The following is a 23,826-nucleotide window of genomic DNA, read 5'->3' as shown; positions in this document are numbered from 1 at the left end:
TTTTTTGACTGTAAATGACTATTCCATGTAAATTATCACTTTTGGAACAAAAATAAGTGTGTTTAGAGTCACTTTAATGCCTGAAATTGGTCGAAATAGAAGCTTCTGAATAGGAGAAAAAGTCTGTAATAATGGCAATTTTGGTCACATTGAGGCTTTAAAAAGTAGTTATTCAACATGAGGCACATTCCAAATGACATTTTCAATCAATTTTTCTACAGTCCAAAAAATCAATTTTCTGATGAAAAACGATGACCCGTGACCTGTCGAAATTTCTCCAGATGGTCAGAAATGGAAATTTTTTAATGTTTAATTTTTTGACTGCAAATGACTATTCCATGTAAATTATCACTTTTGGAACACAAATAAGTGTGTTTAGAGTTACTTTAATGCCAGAAATTGGTCGAAATAGAAGCTTCTGAATAGGAGAAAAAGTCTATAATAATGGCAATTTTGGTCACATTGAGGCTTTAAAAAGAAGTTATTCAACATGAGGTACATTCCAAATGACATTTTGAATACATTTTTGTATAGTCCAAAAAATCCATTTTCTGATGAAAAACGATGACCCGTGACCTGTCGAAATTTCTCCAGATCGTCAGAAATGAAAATTTTTTAATGTTTAATTTTTTGACTGCAAATGACTATTCCGTGTAAATTATCAATTTTGGAACAAAAAAAAGTGTGTTTAGAGTCACTTTAATGCCTGAAATTGGTCGAAATAGAAGCTTCTGAATAGGAGAAAAGGTCTATAATAATGGCAATTTTGGTCACATTGAGGCTTTAAAAAGAAGTTATTCAACATGAGGCACATTCCATATGACATTTTGAATCAATTTTTCTACAGTCCAAAAAATCAATTTTCTGATGAAAAAAGATGACCGTGAACTGTCGAAATTTCTCCAGATGGTCAGAAATGGACATTTTTCAATGTTTAATTTTTTGACTGAAAATGACTATTCCATGTAAATAATCACTTTTGGAACAAAAATAAGTGTGTTTAAGTCACTTTAATGCCTGAAATTGGTCAAAATAGAAGCTTCTGAATAGAGAAAAAGTCTGTAATAATGGCAATTTTGGTCACATTGAGGCTTTAAAAAGTAGTTATTCAACATGAGGCACATTCCAAATGACATTTTTAATCAATTTTTATACAGTCCAAAAAAATCAATTTTCTGATGAAAAACGATGACCCGTGACCTGTCGAAATTTCTCCAGATTGTCAGAAATGGAAATTTTTTAATGTTTAATTTTTTGACTGCAAATGACTATTCCATGTAAATTATCACTTTTGGAACACAAATAAGTGTGTTTAGAGTTACTTTAATGCCAGAAATTGGTCGAAATAGAAGCTTCTGAATAGGAGACAAAGTCTATAATAATGGCAATTTTGGTCACATTGAGGCTTTAAAAAGAAGTTATTCAACATGAGGCACATTCCAAATGACATTTTGAATACATTTTTGTACAGTCCAAAAAATCCATTTTCTGATGAAAAACGATGACCCGTGACCTGTCGAAATTTCTCCAGATCGTCAGAAATGGAAATTTTTTAATGTTTAATTTTTTGACTGTAAATGACTATTCCATGTAAATTATCACTTTTGGAACAAAAGTAAGTGTGCTTAGAGTCACTTTAATGCCTGAAATTGGTCGAAATAGAAGCTTCTGAATAGGAGAAAAAGTCTGTAATAATGGCAATTTTGGTCACATTGAGGCTTTAAAAATTAGTTATTCAACATGAGGCACAATCCAAATGATATTTTGAGTCAATTTTTCTACAGTCCAAAAATCAATTTTCTGATGAAAAACGATGACCCGTGACCTGTCAAAATTTCTCCAGATGGTCAGAAATGGAAATTTTTAAATGTTTAATTTTTTGACTGAAAATGACTATTCCATGTAAATAATCACTTTTGGAACAAAAATAAGTGTGTTTAAGTCACTTTAATGCCTGAAATTGGTTGAAATAGAAGCTTCTGAATAGGAGAAAAAGTCTGTAATAATGGCAATTTTGGTCACATTGAGGCTTTAAAAATTAGTTATTCAACATGAGGCACATTCCAAATGACATTTCGAATCAATTTTTCTACAGTCCAAAAAATCAATTTTCTGATAAAAACGATGACCCGTGACCTGTCGAAATTTCTCCAGATGGTCAGCAATGTAAATTTTTTAATGTTTAACTTTTTGACTGCAAATGCCTATTCCATGTAAATTATCACTTTTGGAACAAAAATAAGTGTGATTAGAGTCAATAATGCCTGAAATTTGTCAAAAATGAAGCTTCTGAATATGAGAATAAGTCTGTAATAATGGCAATTTTTGTCACATTGAGGCTTTAAAAAGTAGTTATTCAACATGAGGCACATTCCAAATGACATTTTCAATCAATTTTTCTACAGTCCAAAAAATCAATTTTCTGATGAAAAACGATGACCCGTGACCTGTCGAAATTTCTCCAGATGGTCAGAAATGGAAATTTTTTAATGTTTAATTTTTTGACTGCAAATGACTATTCCGTGTAAGTTATCACTTTTGGAACAAAAATAAGTGAGTTTAGAGTCACTTTAATGCCTGAAATTGGTCGAAATAGAAGCTTCTGAATAGGAGAAAAAGTCTGTAATAATGGCAATTTTGGTCACATTGAGGCTTTAAAAAGAAGTTATTCAACATGAGGCACATTCCAAATGACATTTTGAATCAATTTTTCTACAGTCCAAAAAATCAATTTTCTGATGAAAAACGATGACCCGTGACCTGTCGAAATTTCTCCAGATCGTCAGAAATGGAAATTTTTTAATGTTTAATTTTTTGACTGTAAATGACTATTCCATGTAAATTATCACTTTTGGAACAAAAATAAGTGTGTTTAGAGTCACTTTAATGCCTGAAATTGGTCGAAATAGAAGCTTCTGAATAGGAGAAAAAGTCTGTAATAATGGCAATTTTGGTCACATTGAGGCTTTAAAAAGTAGTTATTCAACATGAGGCACATTCCAAATGACATTTTCAATCAATTTTTCTACAGTCCAAAAAATCAATTTTCTGATGAAAAACGATGACCCGTGACCTGTCGAAATTTCTCCAGATGGTCAGAAATGGAAATTTTTTAATGTTTAATTTTTTGACTGCAAATGACTATTCCATGTAAATTATCACTTTTGGAACACAAATAAGTGTGTTTAGAGTTACTTTAATGCCAGAAATTGGTCGAAATAGAAGCTTCTGAATAGGAGAAAAAGTCTATAATAATGGCAATTTTGGTCACATTGAGGCTTTAAAAAGAAGTTATTCAACATGAGGTACATTCCAAATGACATTTTGAATACATTTTTGTACAGTCCAAAAAATCCATTTTCTGATGAAAAACGATGACCCGTGACCTGTCGAAATTTCTCCAGATCGTCAGAAATGGAAATTTTTTAATGTTTAATTTTTTGACTGCAAATGACTATTCCGTGTAAATTATCACTTTTGGAGCAAAAGTAAGTGTGCTTAGAGTCACTTTAATGCCTGAAATTAGTCGAAATAGAAGCTTCTGAATAGGAGAAAAAGTCTGTAATAATGGCAATTTTGGTCACATTGAGGCTTTAAAAATTAGTTATTCAACATGAGGCACATTCCAAATGATATTTTGAGTCAATTTTTCTACAGTCCAAAAAATCAATTTTCTGATGAAAAACGATGACCCGTGACCTGTCGAAATTTCTCCAGATGGTCAGCAATGTAAATTTTTTAATGTTTAATTTTTTGACTGCAAATGACTATTCCGTGTAAATTACCACTTTTGGAGCAAAAGTAAGTGTGCTTAGAGTCACTTTAATGCCTGAAATTAGTCGAAATAGAAGCTTCTGAATAGGAGAAAAAGTCTGTAATAATGGCAATTTTGGTCACATTGAGGCTTTAAAAATTAGTTATTCAACATGAGGCACATTCCAAATGATATTTTGAGTCAATTTTTCTACAGTCCAAAAAATCAATTTTCTGATGAAAAACGATGACCCGTGACCTGTCGAAATTTCTCCAGATGGTCAGAAATGGAAATTTTTCAATGTTTAAGTTTTTTGACTGAAAATGACTATTCCATGAAAATAATCACTTTTGGAACAAAAATAAGTGTGTTTAGAGTCACTTTAATGCCTGAAATTGGTCGAAATAGAAGCTTCTGAATAGGAGAAAAAGTCTATAATAATGGCAATTTTGGTCACATTGAGGCTTTAAAAAGAACTTATTCAACATGAGGCACATTCCAAATGACATTTTGAATCAATTTTTCTACAGTCCAAAAAATCAATTTTCTGATGAAAAACGATGACCCGTGACCTGTCAAAATTTCTCCAGATGGTCAGAAATGGAAATTTTTAAATGTTTAATTTTTTGACTGAAAATGACTATTCCATGTAAATAATCACTTTTGGAACAAAAATAAGTGTGTTTAAGTCACTTTAATGCCTGAAATTGGTTGAAATAGAAGCTTCTGAATAGGAGAAAAAGTCTATAAGAATGGCAATTTTGGTCACATTGAGGCTTTAAAAAGAACTTATTCAACATGAGGCACATTCCAAATGACATTTCGAATCAATTTTTCTACAGTCCAAAAAATCAATTTTCTGATAAAAACGATGACCCGTGACCTGTCGAAATTTCTCCAGATGGTCAGCAATGTAAATTTTTTAATGTTTAATTTTTTGACTGCAAATGCCTATTCCATGTAAATTATCACTTTTGGAACAAAAATAAGTGTGTTTAGAGTCACTAATGCCTGAAATTTGTCAAAAATGAAGCTTCTGAATATGAGAATAAGTCTGTAATAATGGCAATTTTTGTCACATTGAGGCTTTAAAAAGTAGTTATTCAACATGAGGCACATTCCAAATGACATTTTCAATCAATTTTTCTACAGTCCAAAAAATCAATTTTCTGATGAAAAACGATGACCCGTGACCTGTCGAAATTTCTCCAGATGGTCAGAAATGGAAATTTTTTAATGTTTAATTTTTTGACTGCAAATGACTATTCCGTGTAAGTTATCACTTTTGGAACACAAGTAAGTGTGCTTAGAGTCACTTTAATGCCTGAAATTGGTCGAAATAGAAGCTTCTGAATAGGAGAAAAAGTCTGTAATAATGGCAATTTTGGTCACATTGAGGCTTTAAAAAGAAGTTATTCAACATGAGGCACATTCCAAATGACATTTTGAATCAATTTTTCTACAGTCCAAAAAATCAATTTTCTGATGAAAAACGATGACCCGTGACCTGTCGAAATTTCTCCAGATCGTCAGAAATGGAAATTTTTTAATGTTTAATTTTTTGACTGTAAATGACTATTCCATGTAAATTATCACTTTTGGAACACAAGTAAGTGTGCTTAGAGTCACTTTAATGCCTGAAATTGGTCGAAATAGAAGCTTCTGAATAGGAGAAAAAGTCTGTAATAATGGCAATTTTGGTCACATTGAGGCTTTAAAAATTAGTTATTCAACATGAGGCACAATCCAAATGATATGTTGAGTCAATTTTTCTACAGTCCAAAAAATCAATTTTCTGATGAAAAACGATGACCCGTGACCTGTCGAAATTTCTCCAGATGGTCAGAAATGGACATTTTTTAATGTTTAATTTTTTGACTGCAAATGACTATTCCGTGTAAATTATCACTTTTGGAACAAAAATAAGTGTGCTTAGAGTCACTTTATTAATGCCTGAATATGGTCGAAATAGAAGCTTCTGAATAGGAGAAAAAGTCTGTAATAATGGCAATTTTGGTCACATTGAGGCTTTAAAAAGAAGTTATTCAACATGAGGCACATTCCAAATGACATTTTGAATCAATTTTTCTACAGTCCAAAAAATCAATTTTCTGATGAAAAACGATGACCCGTGACCTGTCGAAATTTCTCCAGATCGTCAGAAATGGAAATTTTTTAATGTTTAATTTTTTGACTGTAAATGACTATTCCATGTAAATTATCACTTTTGGAACACAAGTAAGTGTGCTTAGAGTCACTTTAATGCCTGAAATTGGTCGAAATAGAAGCTTCTGAATAGGAGAAAAAGTCTATAATAATGGCAATTTTGGTCACATTGAGGCTTTAAAAAGTAGTTATTCAACATGAGGCACATTCCAAATGACATTTTGAATCAATTTATCTACAGTCCAAAAAATCAATTTTCTGATGAAAAACGATGACCCGTGACCTGTCGAAATTTCTCCAGATTGTCAGAAATGGAAATTTTTTAATGTTTAATTTTTTGACTGCAAATGACTATTCCGTGTAAATTATCAATTTTGGAACAAAAAAAAGTGTGTTTAGAGTCACTTTAATGCCTGAAATTGGTCGAAATAGAAGCTTCTGAATAGGAGAAAAGGTCTATAATAATGGCAATTTTGGTCACATTGAGGCTTTAAAAAGAAGTTATTCAACATGAGGCACATTCCATATGACATTTTGAATCAATTTTTCTACAGTCCAAAAAATCAATTTTCTGATGAAAAAAGATGACCGTGACCTGTCGAAATTTCTCCAGATGGTCAGAAATGGAAATTTTTCAATGTTTAATTTTTTGACTGAAAATGACTATTCCATGTAAATAATCACTTTTGGAACAAAAATAAGTGTGATTAAGTCACTTTAATGCCTGAAATTGGTCAAAATAGAAGCTTCTGAATAGGAGAAAAAGTCTGTAATAATGGCAATTTTGGTCACATTGAGGCTTTAAAAAGTAGTTATTCAACATGAGGCACATTCCAAATGACATTTTGAATCAATTTTTATACAGTCCAAAAAATCCATTTTCTGATGAAAAACGATGACCCGTGACCTGTCGAAATTTCTCCAGATGGTCAGAAATGTAAATTTTTTAATGTTTAATTTTTTGACTGCAAATAATTATTCCATGTAAATTATCACTTTTGGAACAAAAATAAGTGTGCTTAGAGTCACTTTAATGCCTGAAATTGGTCGAAATAGAAGCTTCTGAATAGGAGAAAAAGTCTATAATAATGGCAATTTTGGTCACATTGAGGCTTTAAAAAGAAGTTATTCAACATGAGGCACATTCCAAATGACATTTTGAATCAATTTTTCTACAGTCCAAAAAATCAATTTTCTGATGAAAAACGATGACCCGTGACCTGTCGAAATTTCTCCAGATCGTCAGAAATGGAAATTTTTTAATGTTTAATTTTTTGACTGTAAATGACTATTCCATGTAAATTATCACTTTTGGAACAAAAGTAAGTGTGCTTAGAGTCACTTTAAAGCCTGAAATTGGTCGAAATAGAAGCTTCTGAATAGGAGAAAAAGTCTGTAATAATGGCAATTTTGGTCACATTGAGGCTTTAAAAATTAGTTATTCAACATGAGGCACAATCCAAATGATATTTTGAGTCAATTTTTCTACAGTCCAAAAAATCAATTTTCTGATGAAAAACGATGACCTGTGACCTGTCGAAATTTCTCCAGATGGTCAGAAATGGAAATTTTTTCAATGTTTAAGTTTTTTGACTGAAAATGACTATTCCATGTAAATAATCACTTTTGGAACAAAAATAAGTGTGTTTAAGTCACTTTAATGACTGAAATTGGTCGAAATAGAAGCTTCTGAATAGGAGAAAAAGTCTGTAATAATGGCAATTTTGGTCACATTGAGGCTTTAAAAAGTAGTTATTCAACATGAGGCACATTCCAAATGACATTTTGAATCAATTTTTCTACAGTCCAAAAAATCAATTTTCTGATGAAAAACGATGACCCGTGACCTGTCGAAATTTCTCCAGATTGTCAGAAATGAAAATTTTTTAATGTTTAATTTTTTGACTGCAAATGACTATTCCGTGTAAATTATCAATTTTGGAACAAAAAAAAGTGTGTTTAGAGTCACTTTAATGCCTGAAATTGGTCGAAATAGAAGCTTCTGAATAGGAGAAAAGGTCTATAATAATGGCAATTTTGGTCACATTGAGGCTTTAAAAAGAAGTTATTCAACATGAGGCACATTCCATATGACATTTTGAATCAATTTTTCTACAGTCCAAAAAATCAATTTTCTGATGAAAAAAGATGACCGTGAACTGTCGAAATTTCTCCAGATGGTCAGAAATGGAAATTTTTCAATGTTTAATTTTTTGACTGAAAATGACTATTCCATGTAAATAATCACTTTTGGAACAAACATAAGTGTGTTTAAGTCACTTTAATGCCTGAAATTGGTCAAAATAGAAGCTTCTGAATAGGAGAAAAAGTCTGTAATAATGGCAATTTTGGTCACATTGAGGCTTTAAAAAGTAGTTATTCAACATGAGGCACATTCCAAATGACATTTTGAATCAATTTTTATACAGTCCAAAAAAATCAATTTTCTGATGAAAAACGATGACCCGTGACCTGTCGAAATTTCTCCAGATTGTCAGAAATGGAAATTTTTTAATGTTTAATTTTTTGACTGCAAATGACTATTCCATGTAAATTATCACTTTTGGAACACAAATAAGTGTGTTTAGAGTTACTTTAATGCCAGAAATTGGTCGAAATAGAAGCTTCTGAATAGGAGAAAAAGTCTATAATAATGGCAATTTTGGTCACATTGAGGCTTTAAAAAGAAGTTTTTCAACATGAGGCACAATCCAAATGATATTTTGAGTCAATTTTTCTACAGTCCAAAAATCAATTTTCTGATGAAAAACGATGACCCGTGACCTGTCGAAATTTCTCCAGATGGTCAGAAATGGAAATTTTTAAATGTTTAATTTTTTGACTGAAAATGACTATTCCATGTAAATAATCACTTTTGGAACAAAAATAAGTGTGTTTAAGTCACTTTAATGCCTGAAATTGGTTGAAATAGAAGCTTCTGAATAGGAGGAAAAAGTCTATAAGAATGGCAATTTTGGTCACATTGAGGCTTTAAAAAGAACTTATTCAACATGAGGCACATTCCAAATGACATTTCGAATCAATTTTTCTACAGTCCAAAAAATAAATTTTCTGATGAAAAACGATGACCCGTGACCTGTCGAAATTTCTCCAGATGGTCAGCAATGTAAATTTTTTAATGTTTAATTTTTTGACTGCAAATGACTATTCCATGTAAATTATCACTTTTGGAACAAAAATAAGTGTGTTTAGAGTCACTAATGCCTGAAATTTGTCAAAAATGAAGCTTCTGAATATGAGAATAAGTCTGTAATAATGGCAATTTTGGTCACATTGAGGCTTTAAAAAGAAGTTATTCAACATGAGGCACATTCCAAATGACATTTTGAATAAATTTTTGTACAGTCCAAAAAATCAATTTTCTGATGAAAAACGATGACCCGTGACCTGTCGAAATTTCTCCAGATCGTCAGAAATGGAAATTTTTTAATGTTTAATTTTTTGACTGTAAATGACTATTCCATGTAAATTATCACTTTTGGAAGAAAAATAAGTGTGTTTAGAGTCACTTTAATGCCTGAAATTGGTCGAAATAGAAGCTTCTGAATAGGAGAAAAAGTCTGTAATAATGGCAATTTTGGTCACATTGAGGCTTTAAAAAGTAGTTATTCAACATGAGGCACATTCCAAATGACATTTTGAATCAATTTTTCTACAGTCCAAAAAATCAATTTTCTGATGAAAAACGATGACCCGTGACCTGTCGAAATTTCTCCAGATTGTCAGAAATGAAAATTTTTTAATGTTTAATTTTTTGACTGCAAATGACTATTCCGTGTAAATTATCAATTTTGGAACAAAAAAAAGTGTGTTTAGAGTCACTTTAATGCCTGAAATTGGTCGAAATAGAAGCTTCTGAATAGGACAAAAGGTCTATAATAATGGCAATTTTGGTCACATTGAGGCTTTAAAAAGAAGTTATTCAACATGAGGCACATTCCATATGACATTTTGAATCAATTTTTCTACAGTCCAAAAAATCAATTTTCTGATGAAAAAAGATGACCGTGAACTGTCGAAATTTCTCCAGATGGTCAGAAATGGAAATTTTTCAATGTTTAATTTTTTGACTGAAAATGACTATTCCATGTAAATAATCACTTTTGGAACAAAAATAAGTGTGTTTAAGTCACTTTAATGCCTGAAATTGGTCAAAATAGAAGCTTCTGAATAGGAGAAAAAGTCTGTAATAATGGCAATTTTGGTCACATTGAGGCTTTAAAAATTAGTTATTAAACATGAGGCACATTCCAAATGATATTTTGAGTCAATTTTTCTACAGTCCAAAAAATCAATTTTCTGATGAAAAACGATGACCCGTGACCTGTCGAAATTTCTCCAGATGGTCAGAAATGGAAATTTTTTCAATGTTTAAGTTTTTTGACTGAAAATGACTATTCCATGTAAATAATCACTTTTGGAACAAAAATAAGTGTGTTTAAGTCACTTTAATGACTGAAATTGGTCGAAATAGAAGCTTCTGAATAGGAGAAAAAGTCTCTAATAATGGCAATTTTGGTCACATTGAGGCTTAAAAAGTAGTTATTCAACATGAGGCACATTCCAAATGACATTTTGAATCAATTTTTCTACAATCCAAAAAATCAAATTTCTGATGAAAAACGATGACCCGTGACCTGTCGAAATTTCTCCAGATTGTCAGAAATGAAAATTTTTTAATGTTTAATTTTTTGACTGCAAATGACTATTCCGTGTAAATTATCAATTTTGGAACAAAAAAAAGTGTGTTTAGAGTCACTTTAATGCCTGAAATTGGTCGAAATAGAAGCTTCTGAATAGGAGAAAAGGTCTATAATAATGGCAATTTTGGTCACATTGAGGCTTTAAAAAGAAGTTATTCAACATGAGGCACATTCCATATGACATTTTGAATCAATTTTTCTACAGTCCAAAAAATCAATTTTCTGATGAAAAAAGATGACCGTGAACTGTCGAAATTTCTCCAGATGGTCAGAAATGGACATTTTTCAATGTTTAATTTTTTGACTGAAAATGACTATTCCATGTAAATAATCACTTTTGGAACAAAAATAAGTGTGTTTAAGTCACTTTAATGCCTGAAATTGGTCAAAATAGAAGCTTCTGAATAGAGAAAAAGTCTGTAATAATGGCAATTTTGGTCACATTGAGGCTTTAAAAAGTAGTTATTCAACATGAGGCACATTCCAAATGACATTTTTAATCAATTTTTATACAGTCCAAAAAAATCAATTTTCTGATGAAAAACGATGACCCGTGACCTGTCGAAATTTCTCCAGATTGTCAGAAATGGAAATTTTTTAATGTTTAATTTTTTGACTGCAAATGACTATTCCATGTAAATTATCACTTTTGGAACACAAATAAGTGTGTTTAGAGTTACTTTAATGCCAGAAATTGGTCGAAATAGAAGCTTCTGAATAGGAGACAAAGTCTATAATAATGGCAATTTTGGTCACATTGAGGCTTTAAAAAGTAGTTATTCAACATGAGGCACATTCCAAATGACATTTTGAATCAATTTTTATACAGTCCAAAAAAATCAATTTTCTGATGAAAAACGATGACCCGTGACCTGTCGAAATTTCTCCAGATTGTCAGAAATGGAAATTTTTTAATGTTTAATTTTTTGACTGCAAATGACTATTCCATGTAAATTATCACTTTTGGAACACAAATAAGTGTGTTTAGAGTTACTTTAATGCCAGAAATTGGTCGAAATAGAAGCTTCTGAATAGGAGAAAAAGTCTATAATAATGGCAATTTTGGTCACATTGAGGCTTTAAAAAGAAGTTTTTCAACATGAGGCACAATCCAAATGATATTTTGAGTCAATTTTTCTACAGTCCAAAAATCAATTTTCTGATGAAAAACGATGACCCGTGACCTGTCGAAATTTCTCCAGATGGTCAGAAATGGAAATTTTTAAATGTTTAATTTTTTGACTGAAAATGACTATTCCATGTAAATAATCACTTTTGGAACAAAAATAAGTGTGTTTAAGTCACTTTAATGCCTGAAATTGGTTGAAATAGAAGCTTCTGAATAGGAGGAAAAAGTCTATAAGAATGGCAATTTTGGTCACATTGAGGCTTTAAAAAGAACTTATTCAACATGAGGCACATTCCAAATGACATTTCGAATCAATTTTTCTACAGTCCAAAAAATAAATTTTCTGATGAAAAACGATGACCCGTGACCTGTCGAAATTTCTCCAGATGGTCAGCAATGTAAATTTTTTAATGTTTAATTTTTTGACTGCAAATGACTATTCCATGTAAATTATCACTTTTGGAACAAAAATAAGTGTGTTTAGAGTCACTAATGCCTGAAATTTGTCAAAAATGAAGCTTCTGAATATGAGAATAAGTCTGTAATAATGGCAATTTTGGTCACATTGAGGCTTTAAAAAGAAGTTATTCAACATGAGGCACATTCCAAATGACATTTTGAATAAATTTTTGTACAGTCCAAAAAATCAATTTTCTGATGAAAAACGATGACCCGTGACCTGTCGAAATTTCTCCAGATCGTCAGAAATGGAAATTTTTTAATGTTTAATTTTTTGACTGTAAATGACTATTCCATGTAAATTATCACTTTTGGAAGAAAAATAAGTGTGTTTAGAGTCACTTTAATGCCTGAAATTGGTCGAAATAGAAGCTTCTGAATAGGAGAAAAAGTCTGTAATAATGGCAATTTTGGTCACATTGAGGCTTTAAAAAGTAGTTATTCAACATGAGGCACATTCCAAATGACATTTTGAATCAATTTTTCTACAGTCCAAAAAATCAATTTTCTGATGAAAAACGATGACCCGTGACCTGTCGAAATTTCTCCAGATTGTCAGAAATGAAAATTTTTTAATGTTTAATTTTTTGACTGCAAATGACTATTCCGTGTAAATTATCAATTTTGGAACAAAAAAAAGTGTGTTTAGAGTCACTTTAATGCCTGAAATTGGTCGAAATAGAAGCTTCTGAATAGGACAAAAGGTCTATAATAATGGCAATTTTGGTCACATTGAGGCTTTAAAAAGAAGTTATTCAACATGAGGCACATTCCATATGACATTTTGAATCAATTTTTCTACAGTCCAAAAAATCAATTTTCTGATGAAAAAAGATGACCGTGAACTGTCGAAATTTCTCCAGATGGTCAGAAATGGAAATTTTTCAATGTTTAATTTTTTGACTGAAAATGACTATTCCATGTAAATAATCACTTTTGGAACAAAAATAAGTGTGTTTAAGTCACTTTAATGCCTGAAATTGGTCAAAATAGAAGCTTCTGAATAGGAGAAAAAGTCTGTAATAATGGCAATTTTGGTCACATTGAGGCTTTAAAAATTAGTTATTAAACATGAGGCACATTCCAAATGATATTTTGAGTCAATTTTTCTACAGTCCAAAAAATCAATTTTCTGATGAAAAACGATGACCCGTGACCTGTCGAAATTTCTCCAGATGGTCAGAAATGGAAATTTTTTCAATGTTTAAGTTTTTTGACTGAAAATGACTATTCCATGTAAATAATCACTTTTGGAACAAAAATAAGTGTGTTTAAGTCACTTTAATGACTGAAATTGGTCGAAATAGAAGCTTCTGAATAGGAGAAAAAGTCTCTAATAATGGCAATTTTGGTCACATTGAGGCTTAAAAAGTAGTTATTCAACATGAGGCACATTCCAAATGACATTTTGAATCAATTTTTCTACAATCCAAAAAATCAAATTTCTGATGAAAAACGATGACCCGTGACCTGTCGAAATTTCTCCAGATTGTCAGAAATGAAAATTTTTTAATGTTTAATTTTTTGACTGCAAATGACTATTCCGTGTAAATTATCAATTTTGGAACAAAAAAAAGTGTGTTTAGAGTCACTTTAATGCCTGAAATTGGTCGAAATAGAAGCTTCTGAATAGGAGAAAAGGTCTATAATAATGGCAATTTTGGTCACATTGAGGCTTTAAAAAGAAGTTATTCAACATGAGGCACATTCCATATGACATTTTGAATCAATTTTTCTACAGTCCAAAAAATCAATTTTCTGATGAAAAAAGATGACCGTGAACTGTCGAAATTTCTCCAGATGGTCAGAAATGGACATTTTTCAATGTTTAATTTTTTGACTGAAAATGACTATTCCATGTAAATAATCACTTTTGGAACAAAAATAAGTGTGTTTAAGTCACTTTAATGCCTGAAATTGGTCAAAATAGAAGCTTCTGAATAGAGAAAAAGTCTGTAATAATGGCAATTTTGGTCACATTGAGGCTTTAAAAAGTAGTTATTCAACATGAGGCACATTCCAAATGACATTTTTAATCAATTTTTATACAGTCCAAAAAAATCAATTTTCTGATGAAAAACGATGACCCGTGACCTGTCGAAATTTCTCCAGATTGTCAGAAATGGAAATTTTTTAATGTTTAATTTTTTGACTGCAAATGACTATTCCATGTAAATTATCACTTTTGGAACACAAATAAGTGTGTTTAGAGTTACTTTAATGCCAGAAATTGGTCGAAATAGAAGCTTCTGAATAGGAGACAAAGTCTATAATAATGGCAATTTTGGTCACATTGAGGCTTTAAAAAGAAGTTATTCAACATGAGGCACATTCCAAATGACATTTTGAATACATTTTTGTACAGTCCAAAAAATCCATTTTCTGATGAAAAACGATGACCCGTGACCTGTCGAAATTTCTCCAGATCGTCAGAAATGGAAATTTTTTAATGTTTAATTTTTTGACTGTAAATGACTATTCCATGTAAATTATCACTTTTGGAACAAAAGTAAGTGTGCTTAGAGTCACTTTAATGCCTGAAATTGGTCGAAATAGAAGCTTCTGAATAGGAGAAAAAGTCTGTAATAATGGCAATTTTGGTCACATTGAGGCTTTAAAAATTAGTTATTCAACATGAGGCACAATCCAAATGATATTTTGAGTCAATTTTTCTACAGTCCAAAAATCAATTTTCTGATGAAAAACGATGACCCGTGACCTGTCAAAATTTCTCCAGATGGTCAGAAATGGAAATTTTTAAATGTTTAATTTTTTGACTGAAAATGACTATTCCATGTAAATAATCACTTTTGGAACAAAAATAAGTGTGTTTAAGTCACTTTAATGCCTGAAATTGGTTGAAATAGAAGCTTCTGAATAGGAGAAAAAGTCTGTAATAATGGCAATTTTGGTCACATTGAGGCTTTAAAAATTAGTTATTCAACATGAGGCACATTCCAAATGACATTTCGAATCAATTTTTCTACAGTCCAAAAAATCAATTTTCTGATAAAAACGATGACCCGTGACCTGTCGAAATTTCTCCAGATGGTCAGCAATGTAAATTTTTTAATGTTTAACTTTTTGACTGCAAATGCCTATTCCATGTAAATTATCACTTTTGGAACAAAAATAAGTGTGTTTAGAGTCACTAATGCCTGAAATTTGTCAAAAATGAAGCTTCTGAATATGAGAATAAGTCTGTAATAATGGCAATTTTTGTCACATTGAGGCTTTAAAAAGTAGTTATTCAACATGAGGCACATTCCAAATGACATTTTCAATCAATTTTTCTACAGTCCAAAAAATCAATTTTCTGATGAAAAACGATGACCCGTGACCTGTCGAAATTTCTCCAGATGGTCAGAAATGGAAATTTTTTAATGTTTAATTTTTTGACTGCAAATGACTATTCCGTGTAAGTTATCACTTTTGGAACAAAAATAAGTGAGTTTAGAGTCACTTTAATGCCTGAAATTGGTCGAAATAGAAGCTTCTGAATAGGAGAAAAAGTCTGTAATAATGGCAATTTTGGTCACATTGAGGCTTTAAAAAGAAGTTATTCAACATGAGGCACATTCCAAATGACATTTTGAATCAATTTTTCTACAGTCCAAAAAATCAATTTTCTGATGAAAAACGATGACCCGTGACCTGTCGAAATTTCTCCAGATCGTCAGAAATGGAAATTTTTTAATGTTTAATTTTTTGACTGTAAATGACTATTCCATGTAAATTATCACTTTTGGAACAAAAATAAGTGTGTTTAGAGTCACTTTAATGCCTGAAATTGGTCGAAATAGAAGCTTCTGAATAGGAGAAAAAGTCTGTAATAATGGCAATTTTGGTCACATTGAGGCTTTAAAAAGTAGTTATTCAACATGAGGCACATTCCAAATGACATTTTCAATCAATTTTTCTACAGTCCAAAAAATCAATTTTCTGATGAAAAACGATGACCCGTGACCTGTCGAAATTTCTCCAGATGGTCAGAAATGGAAATTTTTTAATGTTTAATTTTTTGACTGCAAATGACTATTCCATGTAAATTATCACTTTTGGAACACAAATAAGTGTGTTTAGAGTTACTTTAATGCCAGAAATTGGTCGAAATAGAAGCTTCTGAATAGGAGAAAAAGTCTATAATAATGGCAATTTTGGTCACATTGAGGCTTTAAAAAGAAGTTATTCAACATGAGGTACATTCCAAATGACATTTTGAATACATTTTTGTACAGTCCAAAAAATCCATTTTCTGATGAAAAACGATGACCCGTGACCTGTCGAAATTTCTCCAGATCGTCAGAAATGAAAATTTTTTAATGTTTAATTTTTTGACTGCAAATGACTATTCCGTGTAAATTATCAATTTTGGAACAAAAAAAAGTGTGTTTAGAGTCACTTTAATGCCTGAAATTGGTCGAAATAGAAGCTTCTGAATAGGAGAAAAGGTCTATAATAATGGCAATTTTGGTCACATTGAGGCTTTAAAAAGAAGTTATTCAACATGAGGCACATTCCATATGACATTTTGAATCAATTTTTCTACAGTCCAAAAAATCAATTTTCTGATGAAAAAAGATGACCGTGAACTGTCGAAATTTCTCCAGATGGTCAGAAATGGACATTTTTCAATGTTTAATTTTTTGACTGAAAATGACTATTCCATGTAAATAATCACTTTTGGAACAAAAATAAGTGTGTTTAAGTCACTTTAATGCCTGAAATTGGTCAAAATAGAAGCTTCTGAATAGAGAAAAATTCTGTAATAATGGCAATTTTGGTCACATTGAGGCTTTAAAAAGTAGTTATTCAACATGAGGCACATTCCAAATGACATTTTTAATCAATTTTTATACAGTCCAAAAAAATCAATTTTCTGATGAAAAACGATGACCCGTGACCTGTCGAAATTTCTCCAGATTGTCAGAAATGGAAATTTTTTAATGTTTAATTTTTTGACTGCAAATGACTATTCCATGTAAATTATCACTTTTGGAACACAAATAAGTGTGTTTAGAGTTACTTTAATGCCAGAAATTGGTCGAAATAGAAGCTTCTGAATAGGAGACAAAGTCTATAATAATGGCAATTTTGGTCACATTGAGGCTTTAAAAAGAAGTTATTCAACATGAGGCACATTCCAAATGACATTTTGAATACATTTTTGTACAGTCCAAAAAATCCATTTTCTGATGAAAAACGATGACCCGTGACCTGTCGAAATTTCTCCAGATCGTCAGAAATGGAAATTTTTTAATGTTTAATTTTTTGACTGTAAATGACTATTCCATGTAAATTATCACTTTTGGAACAAAAGTAAGTGTGCTTAGAGTCACTTTAATGCCTGAAATTGGTCGAAATAGAAGCTTCTGAATAGGAGAAAAAGTCTGTAATAATGGCAATTTTGGTCACATTGAGGCTTTAAAAATTAGTTATTCAACATGAGGCACAATCCAAATGATATTTTGAGTCAATTTTTCTACAGTCCAAAAATCAATTTTCTGATGAAAAACGATGACCCGTGACCTGTCAAAATTTCTCCAGATGGTCAGAAATGGAAATTTTTAAATGTTTAATTTTTTGACTGAAAATGACTATTCCATGTAAATAATCACTTTTGGAACAAAAATAAGTGTGTTTAAGTCACTTTAATGCCTGAAATTGGTTGAAATAGAAGCTTCTGAATAGGAGAAAAAGTCTGTAATAATGGCAATTTTGGTCACATTGAGGCTTTAAAAATTAGTTATTCAACATGAGGCACATTCCAAATGACATTTCGAATCAATTTTTCTACAGTCCAAAAAATCAATTTTCTGATAAAAACGATGACCCGTGACCTGTCGAAATTTCTCCAGATGGTCAGCAATGTAAATTTTTTAATGTTTAACTTTTTGACTGCAAATGCCTATTCCATGTAAATTATCACTTTTGGAACAAAAATAAGTGTGTTTAGAGTCACTAATGCCTGAAATTTGTCAAAAATGAAGCTTCTGAATATGAGAATAAGTCTGTAATAATGGCAATTTTTGTCACATTGAGGCTTTAAAAAGTAGTTATTCAACATGAGGCACATTCCAAATGACATTTTCAATCAATTTTTCTACAGTCCAAAAAATCAATTTTCTGATGAAAAACGATGACCCGTGACCTGTCGAAATTTCTCCAGATGGTCAGAAATGGAAATTTTTTAATGTTTAATTTTTTGACTGCAAATGACTATTCCGTGTAAGTTATCACTTTTGGAACAAAAATAAGTGAGTTTAGAGTCACTTTAATGCCTGAAATTGGTCGAAATAGAAGCTTCTGAATAGGAGAAAAAGTCTGTAATAATGGCAATTTTGGTCACATTGAGGCTTTAAAAAGAAGTTATTCAACATGAGGCACATTCCAAATGACATTTTGAATCAATTTTTCTACAGTCCAAAAAATCAATTTTCTGATGAAAAACGATGACCCGTGACCTGTCGAAATTTCTCCAGATCGTCAGAAATGGAAATTTTTTAATGTTTAATTTTTTGACTGTAAATGACTATTCCATGTAAATTATCACTTTTGGAACAAAAATAAGTGTGTTTAGAGTCACTTTAATGCCTGAAATTGGTCGAAATAGAAGCTTCTGAATAGGAGAAAAAGTCTGTAATAATGGCAATTTTGGTCACATTGAGGCTTTAAAAAGTAGTTATTCAACATGAGGCACATTCCAAATGACATTTTCAATCAATTTTTCTACAGTCCAAAAAATCAATTTTCTGATGAAAAACGATGACCCGTGACCTGTCGAAATTTCTCCAGATGGTCAGAAATGGAAATTTTTTAATGTTTAATTTTTTGACTGCAAATGACTATTCCATGTAAATTATCACTTTTGGAACACAAATAAGTGTGTTTAGAGTTACTTTAATGCCAGAAATTGGTCGAAATAGAAGCTTCTGAATAGGAGAAAAAGTCTATAATAATGGCAATTTTGGTCACATTGAGGCTTTAAAAAGAAGTTATTCAACATGAGGTACATTCCAAATGACATTTTGAATACATTTTTGTACAGTCCAAAAAATCCATTTTCTGATGAAAAACGATGACCCGTGACCTGTCGAAATTTCTCCAGATCGTCAGAAATGGAAATTTTTTAATGTTTAATTTTTTGACTGCAAATGACTATTCCGTGTAAATTATCACTTTTGGAGCAAAAGTAAGTGTGCTTAGAGTCACTTTAATGCCTGAAATTAGTCGAAATAGAAGCTTCTGAATAGGAGAAAAAGTCTGTAATAATGGCAATTTTGGTCACATTGAGGCTTTAAAAATTAGTTATTCAACATGAGGCACATTCCAAATGATATTTTGAGTCAATTTTTCTACAGTCCAAAAAATCAATTTTCTGATGAAAAACGATGACCCGTGACCTGTCGAAATTTCTCCAGATGGTCAGCAATGTAAATTTTTTAATGTTTAATTTTTTGACTGCAAATGACTATTCCGTGTAAATTACCACTTTTGGAGCAAAAGTAAGTGTGCTTAGAGTCACTTTAATGCCTGAAATTAGTCGAAATAGAAGCTTCTGAATAGGAGAAAAAGTCTGTAATAATGGCAATTTTGGTCACATTGAGGCTTTAAAAATTAGTTATTCAACATGAGGCACATTCCAAATGATATTTTGAGTCAATTTTTCTACAGTCCAAAAAATCAATTTTCTGATGAAAAACGATGACCCGTGACCTGTCGAAATTTCTCCAGATGGTCAGAAATGGAAATTTTTCAATGTTTAAGTTTTTTGACTGAAAATGACTATTCCATGAAAATAATCACTTTTGGAACAAAAATAAGTGTGTTTAGAGTCACTTTAATGCCTGAAATTGGTCGAAATAGAAGCTTCTGAATAGGAGAAAAAGTCTATAATAATGGCAATTTTGGTCACATTGAGGCTTTAAAAAGAACTTATTCAACATGAGGCACATTCCAAATGACATTTTGAATCAATTTTTCTACAGTCCAAAAAATCAATTTTCTGATGAAAAACGATGACCCGTGACCTGTCAAAATTTCTCCAGATGGTCAGAAATGGAAATTTTTAAATGTTTAATTTTTTGACTGAAAATGACTATTCCATGTAAATAATCACTTTTGGAACAAAAATAAGTGTGTTTAAGTCACTTTAATGCCTGAAATTGGTTGAAATAGAAGCTTCTGAATAGGAGAAAAAGTCTATAAGAATGGCAATTTTGGTCACATTGAGGCTTTAAAAAGAACTTATTCAACATGAGGCACATTCCAAATGACATTTCGAATCAATTTTTCTACAGTCCAAAAAATCAATTTTCTGATAAAAACGATGACCCGTGACCTGTCGAAATTTCTCCAGATGGTCAGCAATGTAAATTTTTTAATGTTTAATTTTTTGACTGCAAATGCCTATTCCATGTAAATTATCACTTTTGGAACAAAAATAAGTGTGTTTAGAGTCACTAATGCCTGAAATTTGTCAAAAATGAAGCTTCTGAATATGAGAATAAGTCTGTAATAATGGCAATTTTTGTCACATTGAGGCTTTAAAAAGTAGTTATTCAACATGAGGCACATTCCAAATGACATTTTCAATCAATTTTTCTACAGTCCAAAAAATCAATTTTCTGATGAAAAACGATGACCCGTGACCTGTCGAAATTTCTCCAGATGGTCAGAAATGGAAATTTTTTAATGTTTAATTTTTTGACTGCAAATGACTATTCCGTGTAAGTTATCACTTTTGGAACACAAGTAAGTGTGCTTAGAGTCACTTTAATGCCTGAAATTGGTCGAAATAGAAGCTTCTGAATAGGAGAAAAAGTCTGTAATAATGGCAATTTTGGTCACATTGAGGCTTTAAAAAGAAGTTATTCAACATGAGGCACATTCCAAATGACATTTTGAATCAATTTTTCTACAGTCCAAAAAATCAATTTTCTGATGAAAAACGATGACCCGTGACCTGTCGAAATTTCTCCAGATCGTCAGAAATGGAAATTTTTTAATGTTTAATTTTTTGACTGTAAATGACTATTCCATGTAAATTATCACTTTTGGAACACAAGTAAGTGTGCTTAGAGTCACTTTAATGCCTGAAATTGGTCGAAATAAAAGCTTCTGAATAGGAGAAAAAGTCTGTAATAATGGCAATTTTGGTCACATTGAGGCTTTAAAAATTAGTTATTCAACATGAGGCACAATCCAAATGATATGTTGAGTCAATTTTTCTACAGTCCAAAAAATCAATTTTCTGATGAAAAACGATGACCCGTGACCTGTCGAAATTTCTCCAGATGGTCAGAAATGGACATTTTTTAATGTTTAATTTTTTGACTGCAAATGACTATTCCGTGTAAATTATCACTTTTGGAACAAAAATAAGTGTGCTTAGAGTCACTTTATTAATGCCTGAATATGGTCGAAATAGAAGCTTCTGAATAGGAGAAAAAGTCTGTAATAATGGCAATTTTGGTCACATTGAGGCTTTAAAAAGAAGTTATTCAACATGAGGCACATTCCAAATGACATTTTGAATCAATTTTTCTACAGTCCAAAAAATCAATTTTCTGATGAAAAACGATGACCCGTGACCTGTCGAAATTTCTCCAGATCGTCAGAAATGGAAATTTTTTAATGTTTAATTTTTTGACTGTAAATGACTATTCCATGTAAATTATCACTTTTGGAACACAAGTAAGTGTGCTTAGAGTCACTTTAATGCCTGAAATTGGTCGAAATAGAAGCTTCTGAATAGGAGAAAAAGTCTATAATAATGGCAATTTTGGTCACATTGAGGCTTTAAAAAGTAGTTATTCAACATGAGGCACATTCCAAATGACATTTTGAATCAATTTATCTACAGTCCAAAAAATCAATTTTCTGATGAAAAACGATGACCCGTGACCTGTCGAAATTTCTCCAGATTGTCAGAAATGGAAATTTTTTAATGTTTAATTTTTTGACTGCAAATGACTATTCCGTGTAAATTATCAATTTTGGAACAAAAAAAAGTGTGTTTAGAGTCACTTTAATGCCTGAAATTGGTCGAAATAGAAGCTTCTGAATAGGAGAAAAGGTCTATAATAATGGCAATTTTGGTCACATTGAGGCTTTAAAAAGAAGTTATTCAACATGAGGCACATTCCATATGACATTTTGAATCAATTTTTCTACAGTCCAAAAAATCAATTTTCTGATGAAAAAAGATGACCGTGACCTGTCGAAATTTCTCCAGATGGTCAGAAATGGAAATTTTTCAATGTTTAATTTTTTGACTGAAAATGACTATTCCATGTAAATAATCACTTTTGGAACAAAAATAAGTGTGATTAAGTCACTTTAATGCCTGAAATTGGTCAAAATAGAAGCTTCTGAATAGGAGAAAAAGTCTGTAATAATGGCAATTTTGGTCACATTGAGGCTTTAAAAAGTAGTTATTCAACATGAGGCACATTCCAAATGACATTTTGAATCAATTTTTATACAGTCCAAAAAATCCATTTTCTGATGAAAAACGATGACCCGTGACCTGTCGAAATTTCTCCAGATGGTCAGAAATGTAAATTTTTTAATGTTTAATTTTTTGACTGCAAATAATTATTCCATGTAAATTATCACTTTTGGAACAAAAATAAGTGTGCTTAGAGTCACTTTAATGCCTGAAATTGGTCGAAATAGAAGCTTCTGAATAGGAGAAAAAGTCTATAATAATGGCAATTTTGGTCACATTGAGGCTTTAAAAAGAAGTTATTCAACATGAGGCACATTCCAAATGACATTTTGAATCAATTTTTCTACAGTCCAAAAAATCAATTTTCTGATGAAAAACGATGACCCGTGACCTGTCGAAATTTCTCCAGATCGTCAGAAATGGAAATTTTTTAATGTTTAATTTTTTGACTGTAAATGACTATTCCATGTAAATTATCACTTTTGGAACAAAAGTAAGTGTGCTTAGAGTCACTTTAAAGCCTGAAATTGGTCGAAATAGAAGCTTCTGAATAGGAGAAAAAGTCTGTAATAATGGCAATTTTGGTCACATTGAGGCTTTAAAAATTAGTTATTCAACATGAGGCACAATCCAAATGATATTTTGAGTCAATTTTTCTACAGTCCAAAAAATCAATTTTCTGATGAAAAACGATGACCTGTGACCTGTCGAAATTTCTCCAGATGGTCAGAAATGGAAATTTTTTCAATGTTTAAGTTTTTTGACTGAAAATGACTATTCCATGTAAATAATCACTTTTGGAACAAAAATAAGTGTGTTTAAGTCACTTTAATGACTGAAATTGGTCGAAATAGAAGCTTCTGAATAGGAGAAAAAGTCTGTAATAATGGCAATTTTGGTCACATTGAGGCTTTAAAAAGTAGTTATTCAACATGAGGCACATTCCAAATGACATTTTGAATCAATTTTTCTACAGTCCAAAAAATCAATTTTCTGATGAAAAACGATGACCCGTGACCTGTCGAAATTTCTCCAGATTGTCAGAAATGAAAATTTTTTAATGTTTAATTTTTTGACTGCAAATGACTATTCCGTGTAAATTATCAATTTTGGAACAAAAAAAAGTGTGTTTAGAGTCACT

This window comes from Triturus cristatus, chromosome 9 (genome assembly GCF_964204655.1).
Source record: "Triturus cristatus chromosome 9, aTriCri1.1, whole genome shotgun sequence".
NCBI lineage: Eukaryota > Metazoa > Chordata > Amphibia > Caudata > Salamandridae > Triturus > Triturus cristatus.
The sequence above is the reverse complement of the archived record's forward strand: the minus strand, read 5'-3'. Positions refer to the sequence as shown.